The sequence below is a fragment of the Rhagoletis pomonella genome, unplaced genomic scaffold (assembly GCF_013731165.1).
Source record: "Rhagoletis pomonella isolate Grant_MI unplaced genomic scaffold, Rhpom_1.0 Rhpom_scaffold_00007, whole genome shotgun sequence".
Lineage (NCBI taxonomy): Eukaryota > Metazoa > Arthropoda > Insecta > Diptera > Tephritidae > Rhagoletis > Rhagoletis pomonella.
This window is the reverse complement of record NW_023458561.1, coordinates 17,729,440-17,744,136: the sequence shown is the minus strand read 5'-3', so window position 1 is coordinate 17,744,136 and position 14,697 is coordinate 17,729,440. Positions and strand designations below refer to the sequence as shown.

Here is a 14,697-nt window from a genome sequence, read left to right as displayed (position 1 = left end):
GCATTCTGCATTCGCTTCTTTAAAAGGCGTTCTTAATTCGTTTCTCTTCAATCCGTAACGTAAGGTGTTCTCCCTTCGCTCGAAGGTAATGCTGCCGGTAGGGTCTTACTGCCAATGACATGCCCATGTTAAAATAATGCCTTCTTGCGGCGAAAGGGTTAGCGATTCCCATCGCCTAGCTCGTTTCCATTTTAATTTCGTGTGGTAATCGTGTTTTTTGCTGGGAATGTGCGTAGTACAAATACATATGCGCGCATACATATGTAAATATGTATGTACAGAGTTTTTTATTTCATGCTTTTATATGCTTTTAATCAAAAATGTTGTTCGCTCTATTAAACCAAATGAAATTCATCACGCATTACTTCGTTCCTTTGTTATTTATAGCTGATGCAGCTTCCATTATCTCTTATTCACGTTCTTTTTTTTTTGCGCCATTCATTGATAACAGAAATTTGTTTATATTTACTTCTCAATATGCATGGGTTTGCCTCTAAATTTCAGAGAGCTTTGTGTTTTTTATAACCTAGGTTAAAAAACGCATAAGTACCCAACAAATACCAAAAAGTATTTCACCAACCTTGGAGAAATTCATAGTTCTCAAGTTGATATCCAATATCATTCGCCAACTCATCTCTAACCGACGTGATGGAGAAACGAATTTTAAATTACACAGTAGAGAGGCAAAAATATCACAGCTAAACGACCAAATACATAAGCTTAATTTTGACCTCTATATTACGATGCCGTTTTTAGAAAATACGTATCACGTCAAAATTTTTAGATATTTATGAGGGAAGTCTTAGAGCTGTGACGGTGAAATTTTCGTCGCTTATAATACTGTGCTCAGGTTTTAAACTTTTTTTCTGGGCAAAGGTTTTGATAGCTAATCTTACTTAATTGGGATCTTCTTAATTCAATGGCGTCCCGCGTTTTTGGGATAACGGTACTTGAAAATTTGCTTAAATTTTTACTTTTTTGTTAATAATTTCCTCAGTTTTAGAGTTATTTTACTAAAATTTAGCACGTGACGGTTTTTATATATTACCTTAACTATTTCTGAAAATCATCGAAATCGGTTTACTATAACATATAGCTCCCACACAACTGATTGTTCAGATATATGGTTTTACGTTTGTAATTCATATTTTGTTTCGAAATATTTCGTAGTTTTATTACTTTGTACACTATTTGGACCTGAACTTGGGTTCTTATCAATTCCATTCTGGCAAATTTTTGCATATTTTGACAGTTTCTATTGTACGAATGGGTTTTTAGGCTCTTTTTTTGCTATGAAAGCTGTCGTTCGTTAAAGTCAAAGTGACTGGGTAATGCTTTCCAATAGGTGAGGTGCCATAATATTCTCATTTTTCGTCTAAAAATAATTGTAAATATAAATTTTGAGTGAATAATCTTCAGTAGTTACTAAAATATCGCAGTTTTCGTATTTCTGAAAATTACCGTTATATGGGAGGTAGGCGTGGTTATTGTCCGATTTTGCTCATTTTAAACATCATCCGTTCTACGCCCGAAAGAAGTTCACGTACGAAGTTTCGTTAAGATATCTCAATTTTTACGCGAGTTATCGTGTGCACAGACGGGCGGACGGACAGACAGTCACCGCTTAAGCGATTTCTCTTTTCATTCTGATCATTTATGTATACATATATATATATAGTTTAGTGATATATATATATATATATATATATATCTCGATTCGTTTAGCCTGTTATAAACAACCGTTATAAAAATCTCATGTTACGGTGTTAGTGGTCGAACTCATGTTCATGGTAGAGTACTCGAACATGGTATGAAGATATACGAAAACAATCGCATACTCATGGGATTGTGGTTATCTTAAAAGGGGGCGTGGCACTTCCCATACAAACCGAATTTTTCATACTGCATACCTCAGTGTTCACGATAGAGTAGGGGAATTTGGCGATTAGGGTGTCCCTATCCTAAAAAAAAATTCTATTTTTTTTAGAATGTTTAGTATTTCTCTATGAAAAAATCTAATATATAAAAATATCGTGTCACGGTGTTTGAGATCGAACTCCTCCGAAATCGCCTGACCGATTTTATTGAAATTTTTGTGTTTATTCGGTAGGTATGATAATAGGTTCCAAAGAATGTTTCATACCACTAAGAGAAGGGGGCGTGGCACCTCCGATACAAACTACATAAATTTTGCACACTGCATATCTCTGCAAGTGTTCATGGTAGAGTACTCGAACATGGTATGGGATTATGGCGGCTATTTTATATGGGGCGGGGCGCCTTTCAAGTGCACTGACGCTATTACGTATCTTTGTATGTATATACACTTTTCTAGGTTATTTAAGACGGCATTGGAAATATGCCTTCTGACAACCACCGAACCGTAACACTAGAAGATAAATGCGTTACTGAAAATCATGAACATGAACTGTTGGTGAAAATGTAGGACGAAAATGTTTCAATATAAGAAGTAAATTTTGGGCGGGACGAAGTTTGCCGGGTCTGCTAGTTCTCATATAAAAAATTAAGAGTGCCGTCAATGTTTTCATGGTCCAATGATCGGACCTAAGCCAAATTAGTATGGGAGTACCTCTGAGGTACCACCTAAAAAAATAATTGTAGATTATACATTTGTCTATATCTATCTCGATTCGTTTTGCCTGTTACAAACAACCGTTATGTGAACAAAGTTATAATACCCTTGTGCACAAGTGCGCTCGGGTATAAAAATTGGGACACGAATCACTTTTTTTGTACATAAATAAAAAAAGTGGGAAAATATCTTTCTACCGAGATCCCATAAGTCTAAATCAATCTTTGAAAAAAGTAGAAAAACAGCATCAAAAATCGCATTATTACGATTCCGTTGAAAAGATTTTTAATCATTTTTATACAGATTTTTTAAGCCTAATTTGTTTTGTCATATGAGGGGACTTTTGTCAAAAAGTTCTTTAAGAAAATATTTTTATTCATAAAAAACTCCATTTTTGGAGGTATTTTCTAATCGGTCCAGCTCGCTTAAATCTTAATATTTCCCCGAAATATTTTGGTGGTCGTCGTAAAATATAATAAATTTTGTAATCCCTGCGGAAAAACCGCAACTTTTTTTTGGTGACGCAGTCTAATGTAGGTATAATTTATTTTACTATTGCAATTTCAGTATTTCAATGACATGTTTGAGACCAGTCGGTGAATTACATTGGAGGTCAAGTTGAAAACTAGCATTTTCTTAATTTGAGAAACAGTCCTAGTTCCATACAAAGCAAAATACCATTTTAGTTGAGAACGCCACTTGAGGTACTGTTGAGAAACAACGTGGAGATTGGAGAAATACCTTAGTTCTCAGGGCTTTTCCTAGAAAATTTGGTTGGATTTTTTCTTTTGGTATTCATTATAACATTAAATTATACAATTTACGAAAGAAGGTATGAATTCCAAAACGTCAAAATACAAAGCAGTTTTCAAGTAGGTTGCGCAAGATAGGGGGTTTCTTCTAGTACGGTTTAGAAATAAAAGAGTCTGATGCTTTGTATTTTGACGCTTTGGAATGCACCCACGTTTTTTGTTTTATATTTTTTAATAAGCTTACTACATTGAAGAAAAAACTCATTTTTTTGATATAAACAAAATCGCACAATTTTAATTTGGGCCCTCGCATTAGGCTTGGACATCCTTCTTTGTTATGGTATCTGCTGCTCTTTGAACTGCTGCTAATTTTTTGTCTTTTTTCGTTTTTAGATATTTTCTTTCAATATTTTTCAATAAAGCGCAATTGTGGACAGTCTGGTGGGTTGTGATCCTTTTGAACAATATTTACCCCGTGACGCTTATACCTGCTTGGCGCCGTGCAATTAAGCCTTAGGAAATAACGCCATATGGCTGTATCACACTTAGGGATAATTCGATACAAGTAAATCCAAGTACATACTCGATACTTTTCTCAATTTACCAAGTATTTTTGTACTCGATACTTTTTACTGCGATCCAAGTAGGTATCAAAAAAAAGTACTTGTATCGGAAGCGCAAAACTTACTATGCCTCAGCATCTTCTTTAAAAAGCAACCCATTAGAGGAACTGGAAGATATGCGCAATACATTTCCGCAGCTATATAAGCAAGCCCGTCTATACAGTGTAGCCGTTGTGCGACTAAAGGGGCAATTTGACCCTTTTTGAGCGCCAATACCCTTTGCCCCGACTTTTTGAAAACTTTGATTTTGTGACCCTTTTCCAAAATTATGTGCGACCTTTGCCCCTTTTCATAGACTTTTTTAGGAAATGTTAACAGAACCATGCTATCAAAAAATATTTCCTCCTGTAAGTATGAAAAAATTCATCACTTAAAACTTTTAAGGGAAATGTAGCTCTTCTCGATTTATGTGTATGTTTGCAACCTTGTTTTGTGAAAAGCTTGTTCCACTATTTTCTTTTTAAATTCAACAAATTTATTCTTTTACTAGTAAAGAAAAGCAAAAATAATATGGTGACCCTTTTTTTCGTCAATGAACCCCTTTTTCGACTTTCTGACGGCAACGCTGCGTCTATACATAACGGTTGTTGGGTCATCTGTCCCTTGCGAGAGGCTTTTCTCAAAAAAAGGATACAACTATATTAAAATCTCGAAACAGGCTTTCAGGAAAACACTTCGAAAAGTTCATGTTTTTGGGAAATATAACAAAAAAGGAGTTATTTTTAACCGACTTCCAAAAAAGGAGGAGGTTATCAGTCGTCGGAATATTTTTTTATTTTTTTTATTTTTATAATTTTTTTATTTTTATTTTTTATGTATGTTACCGGATAACTTTGGACCACGTCAACCGATTTCGATAATTCTTTTTGCATTGGAAAGGTAGTGTCTCAGAGGTGGTCCTATACTAATCTGGTTATCCGATCAGTGGATCATGAGATATATATATATTTTTTTTATATGAGAGTTGAAGTCGGTTTTTTTTTTGCTAAAAATTACTTGTGTTAAACTCATTTTATATGAAAAAACTTTATCTATTAATCTTGTAAAAATGTATTCAATTGTTTTTTGAAATCAAATACTATAGAAAATTATCAAAAGATAAATAATGTTGTAGAAATGCATATTTTTGGGGTAAAAAACAATACGATTACTTTGAAAAATATGCAAAATTGTAGTCTATGTACAAGTACTCGATACCTTTCCGATGCTGCATATTTTTGGGGGAAAAACAATACGATTACTTTGAAAAATATGCAAAATCGTAGTCTATGTACAAGTACTCGATACCTTTCCGATACTGAGTAGGTATCGATACCTTGTTTGATACAAGTACAAGTATTGACTTGATGGTATCAATTTATCCCTAATCACACTTTACATTGAGAAATAAGGTCATATTTGTGCGTATGGTATTATTTCTCACCATGCAAGTGAAATAAAGCCATTATGGCGTTATTGCATTTTAGATAATTTTTTGTGTAATATTTACCTAGTGCTCAGCTGGAATGCATATAAAAAGTAACTCGGTAATTCTCTAGTTTAAGGTACAACTTGAAAAAAAATAAAAATTTCAAAAAGTGTCAGGGCGGGTACCAAATAAGCTTTTTCCCCTATATTAACATTTCAGAGGTGGATGGTTACTGTTGTTAACCATTTAAAGCTAATAACAAACTCCTTCTTATGAATATTGCACCTTTTTATGAGCAATTGCACAGTCAAAAATGCTCTAAATCACCAATTTTAACTTTTCAACACAAGTAAAATATATTATTATTTGACAAGCACATATTTTTTAGAACAGATGATTGTTTAGGTTAAAAAAAAAAACAAGTAAACATGTTCCCGAACTGAAACGAGAAAATGCAAAATGGCGCTTAACGTAATTTGACGGCACCGTAATAATTCTGACAGCGAAAGTGACGGTGTATTTATCAACGTTTTTTTGGCAACGTTATATTTGTAGCGGTGTATTACATTTCTATCAATTTTGAATAATAAAATGGAAATTGCATAGACGACCGAAGAGGATGAAGTCCTAATAAACTTTATGAAAAGCAATGAATGCCTATACAACATAAAACCACAAAGCTACATTACGTTCATCTACATAGCTTTATATAAAAGCGGCACCGCCTTTCGACTAAACCAAAGTTTAATGTTTTGCTATTTCCGTTTGTTCAAAAATTTGCTTATCCATAACCAACGTGCAGATGCATTAAACCAGAGGCTCCCAAACTTTTTTTCTCGTAGACCCCTTTCAAAAATTTACCGGTTTCGGTGGACCCCCTGCTGATACATTTCTAAATAAATATTTCCAAAGCTCGTAAACAATTAAATGTGAAAATTAGATCTAACAATGTAAATTTGCATCGCGGGTGAATTCAAAAACTAAACTCAGAGTGGCCAAAAGGTTAGGCACACTTAGACCCAGCGGGTCCGCTGTGATACCAATTGAGAGCTCGAATTCGAACCCGTCCGTTCGCCTAGAAGTGGAACCAGTTAGTTAGGTTTATAAAGTGCGAGAAAACGTAAATGCCTGCTTCACTAAGATCCGCAAGACAATCAAAACGGTGGTGGTGAAATGAGCGTCTTCTCGCCCACATGAGGGCGGGGCACTGACAGAGATAGTGTTCCACACTCTCGATTTCGTCCTCGTCGCGGCAACCACGGCAGAAATCATTAGCCGGCAAACCCATTCTGCTAGCATGCCTTCCCATTAAGCAGTGGCCCGTAATTATACCGGTCACCAGCCTTAGTACAGGCCGTTCTAGCCGAATGAGTGCGTCGGATTTATTCTTGACGTAGTTGGGCCAGATTTGTCGTGTCGTCCCACACGTGGGTTCTTCCGACCATCTTTTGTTTGCCCTCTCCACTTAGTATGTCCAGAGCCGTGTCTTACAGGTAGATAGGGGTATGCCCGCTGTATGGGAGGAGTTGACGCTCGACAGGGTGGTTCCCTTCCGCGCAAGCTTGTCCGCCGCACAGTTACCCTGAAAGTCCCTGTGGCCCGGTACCCACACGATGTGAGTAGTTGATTTTGAAGCTAGATCGTTAAGGACTTTCCTACATCCTAAAGAAGTTGTAGATGATGTCTTGCAGCAATCCAGCGACTTAATAGCTGCTTGGCTGTCGGAGTATATGGTTACTGAAGGTAGATTGAGAGAATAATCGATGAGCCAGAGTGCAGCCTCCTTTATGGCCGCGAGTTCTCCTTGGAAGACACTGCAGTGGTCTGGTAGCCTAAAGCAGAGATCTAGTGAGAGGTCCTTTGAGTGTATCCCACTCCCTACTCTTAGATTTCGTTTAGAGCCATCCGTGTATATGGCTGTGGAGTTACTTTGGAGGCCCCAGACCGAGTCGTCCTCCCGGTCCTTCCTCGAAGGGATACGTGTTGAGAACTTATTCTCGAGCACCATCGGTGGTGTTGTATAGTCTGGGGATGTTGGTATGACCGAATCTAGTGTCTTTCCTTTTTGACAGTGCATTTAATCTTACTGCATTGTAGCTCGCCTATAGCTTCCCAGAAAGGTCTACGGGCAGAAAGTTTAGAAGTGTTTCCATAGCTTTGGTGGGTGTGGATGGCAGTGCACCTGTGATTAGCATGCATGCCGCCCTTTGAACCTTGGTAAGCTTAGAATTTGTGAGCGATTTATCCAGTGATGTCCACCAGAATGTGACACCGTAGAATAATATAGGACGTACCACTACTTTGTAAATCCAGTCAACTATGTGTGGTTTGAGACCCCATTTCTTGCCTTTAGCCGTTTTGCAGGAGTAGAGGGCGGTAATGGCCTTTTTGGCCCGCTCTTCTACGTTACGTTGCCAGGTAAGTTTCCTGTCCAAGATGACGCCCAAGTATTTCACTTCGTCAGAGAGCGACAGTTCTACGCCATTTAAGGTTGGAAGTTGAAATGGGGGGATTTTTGTTTTCCGTGTGAAGAGAACCGTGACCGTTTTGTCCGGGTTGGCGTTCAGTCTGCATTCTCTAGACCAGGTTTCCACGATACTCAAGGCGTTCTGCAACAGTTCTCCCAGGATTTGTGGGTGTTTACCTGTTGCAGTTAGGTCAAGATCATCGGCATATGCAATAGCGTTGCAGCCCGAGCCCTGTAAGCGCATGAGTAGGGTCTTTACCGTAAGATTGCAGAGGAGTGGTGAGAGTACTCCTCCTTGAGGAGTGCCCCTAGTCACATATCTTGTGATGTGAGCTCCACCCATCTCCGAATAGATATTTCTCCGATTAAAGAGAAGACTGACAAAGTCTACGAGTGATCGATCAAGTCCGATCCGGAGCATAGATGATGTGATCGCCTCTAGGAGCACATTATTAAAGGCCCCTTCTATATCTAGAAAGATTCCTAAAGTTAGCTCCTTGTATGCCAAGGATTTTTCAATATTGTAAACTATTTTGTGGAGAGCGGTTTCCATCGATTTGCCTTTCGAGTAGGCGTGTTGGCAGTCAGATAGCTTCTCAGGATCCATCTTTTGCCGAATGAATGTATCCAGTATCCTTTCCAGAATCTTTAGGAAGAAAGAAGAAAGGCTGGTTGGTCGAAAATCGTTGGGCTTCACATGAGAGGCTCTGCCTCCCTTCGGTATGAAGACGACCTTCGCCCATGTCCATGATTTTGGTATATGTCCTAGGTTGAGACAAGCCCTATAGATTACCGTTAGGTTGGGGCATAATATGTCAGATGCTTCTTGCAGCTCCGCTGGGAAAATGCCATTCAGACCAGGGGATTTGAAGGGTTTAAAAGATTTTATGGCCCTATCCACATTCCTGTGGGTTATGATGGCTTCCCCCGCCGGATGGTCCCACCGTAGGGGCCGAGTTACTCTCCGCCGCGGAGCAGCCAGGAAAGTGTGTATCTACAAGAATCTCTAGCATATCATCCCGAGATGAAGTCCACTCGCCTTTTGGCCTTTGGATATAGCTGGGAGAAAAGGGGCTCTTTGATAATACCTTCCGTAAAGGGTTGGCTTCCAAATGTTCCTCAATGTTGTCACAGAAGTTTTTCCACGATGTCCTCTGAGCCCTTTTGATCGCTCGCTTGAAGTTTTTTAAGGCTTCCTTATAGGAATGCCACTATCCGTCTCTTTTCGCCTTATTAAAAAGCTTCCTGCTTTCTTTCCTCATGGTGGCGATTTCTACGTTCCACCAGGGTGGCTTCTTTTTCCCCTTCGGAATTGTGATAGGGCAGGAGGCGGAAAAAGCCGCGTTACAGGCTTTGGTCATATGGTCCACTGCTTCTTCAATTTTTTCGGATGAATCTAGTCCACCGTGAGAAGCATGCTGGAAGTCTACAGATTCCGCTTCATCAGATGTTGTCGGTAAGCGAGACTTACCGTGAGAAGCGCTTCTAAAAAGGAGGTCCGAGAATATATTCCTGAACTTGTTCCAGTCGGTTCGTCTCCTGTTTCTGTAAGCGACTGAAGATGATGGTTCGAAAGAGATCTTGAAATTTATGTATCTATGGTCGGCGAAGGAGTGGTCATTTGAGAGATGTCTAGTACCTCCCTTCTGTTAGATTTTACAAATGTTGGCCTACATCCGATATTACAAATTGCTAGGCTATTTGAGAAAATAAAATCGATAAGAAACTCACCCCGTCTGTTAGTGTCCGTGGATCCCCACAGCGAATGATGAGCATTCGCATCGGTACCGATAACGATGGGAAACTTCCTCTTGTTGGCCTCTTTCACAACGTCCCGCAACCGAGTCGGGGGATAAGTGGCGTGGTCATGTGCCATGTACGATGATACCAGCCAGAGTGGTTTTGATCGTACTTCCACGCTTACGCTCACCGTGTCCTCGTCACTAAACTGTGTGAGTAGAAGATAAGAGAAATTTTTCTTTATTAAAATGCATGATCTAATCTTACCTGCCTCAGGGGCTGACACGACATGATACGCATTAGAATTGAGTCCGCAAATCTTCTGGTGTACCACCCACGGTTCCTGGACAATACAAGCTCCTCTCCTCTTTCGTCTAGGTGCAGCAGCAGAGCAGCCGATGCTGCCTTCGAATGGTGGAGGTTAATCTGTGAGTGGCCAAAATAAAAGTAAAATATTTTCTTGTGTTCTGGTTATAAAATAAATGGGTGTAAACAAAGTTTGGAAGTACTTAAATAGAGGGCTGGTCAATGCCTTAAGTGCAGCTTTGTTGTCACTGCAGTCACGTAAACTCCTTCCCCTCCACCCATGTTCCACCACGTAGTCCATGGCTAGGCTTGCCAACATATTCTAAGATAATTATAGTACTTAAAAAAAAATTGAACAAATATAGTACACTTCAAATAAATATAGTATTTTATTAAAAAAAAAAAGTAAAAACGATATTTAACTGATGGGAAATGAAATTATTTTAAGGAAATTTGTTGATTCTTTCTCAGTTATGTTACCTTTCTTGATTATAACCTCTTTTGATTATAAACTCACAATGACCTTTTACTTTAAAGAATATTTCATTTAATATTGTTATTTCAGAATAAAGATCAACCATTGTAATACATTTTTTTTTGTGAAAATTACTGAAATATATTGCCAACAGTATATAGTACGCCGACCGGAAAAATAGAAAATACTATATATTATAGTACAGGTGGCAATCCATGGGGCTCCGCCTGGACCACTTTGGGAATTACTGCATTAAACGATCCTCTTTGCTTGTCAGCAATCACAACACCAAAACAAATTAAAGTTTATTTCGTGCATCCAAACTATTTGCTTTCCACATCTATACTCATATATACTCATTTTGTTTCCCGTTTTTCCTTATTTTACCGCTATTCATCGTAAATGGCTGCGTGTGTACGGATCTCAAAGTATATAGCAGAGTTGTGAAAAATGCATTAAATTTTTTAATGCATAGCATTTTATTGTAAATGAAAACAAGTAAGAAAGTCTAAGTTCGGGCGGAGCCGAACATTAAATACCCGGCGCAAATATTAATTATATGTTTTTTCACCTTTCCGAAACCTACCGCTAGATGGTAAGCCGGGGTGTATCAATTTTGAGTAAATTAGCGTCCTTCAATTTCGAAATATTGAAGTTTCAAGCATTTCTGAAATTTACCGCTATATGAAAAGCGGCCGTAATTTTAGTCCGATTTCAATAATTTTCAATGCTTTGCTTTCATGTGGCAAGCACAATAACCACACCGAGTTTGGTACAAATTGGTAGAACGGTTACCGATATACATATATGTGATCATAAGTGGGCGGTGCCCCGCCCATTTTCCCAAATTTTACCATAAAGGTATTTCTTGGCAAATAATTGTTGCAGGCATCAATTTTGAATAAATTAGCTTCAATATTTACTGATTTATCGAAGATTTTGTATTTCTCTAAATTACCGTTATATGGAATGTGGGCGTGGTTATCGTCCAATTTAAATTTCGGCGATTTTGTATGCTGTACCAAGGCCAACAACTGTGCCAAGTTTGGAAGAAATTGGTGCAGCGGTTCCTAAGATATACACATGTAACCATAAGTGGGCGTGGCTACGCCCATTTTCCAAAAAATGTATAATATTCTTATTTTTCGTCTAAAAATTATTGTAAATATCAATTTTGAGTGAATTATCTTCAGTAGTTACTAAAATATCGCAGTTTTCGTATTTCTGGAAATTACCGTTATATGAGAAGTGGGCGTGGTTACAGTCCGATTTTGCCCATTTTCAATACCAACCTACCCTGGATTAAGGGAAATCTACATACCTAATTTCGTTGAGATATCTCAATTTTTGCTCGAGTTATCGTGTACACGGACGGACGGACAGACGGACAGACGGCCTAGATCAGAGTAGGTCCTCAGTCGTGTACATGCGCTGCTAAACTGGCTATCTGTCCGTTTTTGGCTCATAATTAATACATATATCGGTATGCATCAACAATCAAAATAAAAACCTACAAAAGCACTCTGCGTTGCATGCACATTGGCTTTCATGTTCATAAAACATCTAACAATGTTTAGAAGAATTTTTCTACAAATACACATAATATAATGAAGCTGAAAAGACTATTAGTAATTATTCCAAGTCCTTCCAAAAGAGGTTATTTATATTTTACTAGAAAAAAAAATTAAGGGTTTTTAATAATGCAAACGAGCAAAAGTATTAAACATTTTAGGGCATTAAAATTTTTTCATTAGCATTAGTTAGATAATTTAATAAAAAAAAATTTCATTAGCATTACATTTTCAGAATTAATGCATTGAAATATTCATTTGCATTGAATTTCCTAAATTATTGCATTAATTTTTTACATTAACATTATTGCTTTAAATACCATTAATGCATTAAAAAATTAATGCATTTTTCCCAACCCTGGTATGTAGAGCAGCGCATAAAATTACTATACGAAAACAAATTCCTCAAACTTGTTAATCGTTTGTCTCCACAATCTTCAGTTAATAATGAGGTAAGATAAACATAGAAATGTATTTTAAAAATTTCATGCAAGAAAGTTTTTCAGCATGAGTTTATGTAAGTTTCTACAGACAGTTTTTGGTTCGAATTTGACCAATCCGTAAGGTACAACATTTTAAACACCGCTAAAAACGTTGCTGGTAAGATTCCAGTTAATATGCGACATTAGTCGTGTGGATAGTCCCAATCCACTAGCTGTCTGGGCTACTCCCATATTTATCCATGCTTATAAAGTGGCACTTATATTTCTACAAATACCCGCCAATTCTACTCCATCGGAAAGGCCACATTTTTCAAAAAGTTATCCGTAATTACCAAATATCGATTCAAAAAATTTTTAGAATTATTTTTTTGTGAAAATTTAAAAATTTTTAAATTATTTTTCAAAAATATAATTTTTAAAAACCCTCACAACCAACATTTTCATGCTGAATAACTGGAACAATTTTCAAAATTTTTAAAAATCCTTTAGTGTCTGTTTTTTTTTTACCTAGCATTGAATTTCACTAAATTACAGATTATTCTAAAGACCACTAGTAAATCATGATATTTTTGGCATATTCTGACTCTTATATTTATAGCTAATATATGAGTTAAATGCGGAGTATACTTAAAACATTTTATTTTTATTAAAAAAGTCGAACAAAGTCGACTTTTCTTCGTGGACCGGTCGACTTTTAAAGTCGACTGTACAGAGTCGATCGAAAAGTCGAAAGTCGACTTTCTAGTGAAGTCGAACAACCGTAAACGCGTTACCACATACTAATTTGGTTTAAATCCGATTATTTCATCATGAACAAATTAACGATAATCTTAAATTTTTATAGGAGAATCGAAGTCGGTTTTGTTTTTTGCTTCAAAATTGCTTGTATAAAATCCTCTTGGCTATTCTGAAACCCAGTTGACGTTTTCCAAAATTCAATTGACTATACCAAAATCAAATTGATGTTTTCGGCTATCCAGTTGACTATTCCAAAATCCACTTTACGCATTCCAAAACTGAATTGACTATTCTAAAGTCCAATTACCTCTTTGTAATATCCAACTGGAAATTGTGTAGTGTACATATCGCACTTGCTCCTCAAAAGGGATTCAATTAAAAATTGTAATTTTTGAAATTATGCGCTAAAAGTGTTCACAGGCATGTTGTTTACGTTTCGACAAAGGTGGAGAAAAAAATTTGTTGCGAGTAGTTTGTTGAAAAATTCTAACGGCCGGTTGCTCAAAGCCTGGTTAACACTAATTTGAAGTGGCTGTGCGATATATTTAGTTATTATCAGGGAACGGATTTCATGGAAATTGCCTTTTTTTCTGCTAAAGAGATAGAGAATATTCGATTAAGAATGTCCACGATTTAGCTTTCCCCGAATCCATATATACACATTTGATGTTGCCTTTTTTTTGCCTCTTTTAAGATATTTGCCTTGTTTTGCTTTTTTTAAGATATTTGCTTTTTTTGCCTTTTCTACCTTTAAAAAAGTCTATTATAGCATTTACATTTTTTTTAAGATTAAAAAATATACACATGCCCATGCGGCTTATAGAAGCGCAGGGACCTCTTGCCAAATTGGTGTTGGAAAAATTCAAAGCCGTTTTCTCAGCTAACGTAGGCTTGGAGACAATAAGGGGTGTGGATAAAATTGTAAAGGGCGAGGAAAACGCCCATATTCCTGATAATATGAACGTTTCAAACGTTCCACTTGTATCAACTTCCGTCGAGCGCACATTTAGTACATTCAAGGCTTTTCTTCGCGAAAATAGAATGAAAATGCTGTCAGAAAACTTCGAAATGCATCTTGTGGTTCAATGTTACTACAGATTAAAGTTTTATGAGTTAGAACCTCGAAAGGATAAAATAGTCAAAGATTCAAAGTACAAATTTTTCATATAATGAAACTAGTTAGTAGTTTTTCTCTTTTTACTTGTAATATAAAAATTTCTAAAATAAATGTATTTTTTGATTGTTCTTCGTATTTTCTGTCTTTTTTTAGTGCCTTATTTTGCTTTTTTTGCAATACCTAGTGCCTTTTCCTGCCTTTTTCGCCATTTTGTTTTGCCTTTTTTGCAATACCTAGTGCCTTTTCCTGCCTTTTTCGCTATTTTATTTTGCCTTTTCCAGCCTATTTCCTTATTTTATTTTGCCTTTTTTATAGGGTTTTAGGCATAGTTGCCAACTTGGTGCTTTAAGCACTAGATTTAGTGCTTTTTGAAAATTAAAACGCCAAAAAAAATTACTTAGTGCCTAGTGCCTTTTTTAGTGCTTTTTTTGAACTAATATTACTCCGAGAGAGTTAAAACCTGA

The 14,697-nt window shown here is 36.9% G+C and overlaps 1 protein-coding gene across 2 annotated transcripts in view; it reads left to right on the top strand.

Annotated features, from left to right (window-relative positions):
- Positions 1-14,697, top strand: part of LOC118742391 (proton-associated sugar transporter A) — a 58,059-nt gene that overhangs the window by 27,921 nt on the left and 15,441 nt on the right. The gene's annotated exons all lie outside the window — the stretch shown is intronic.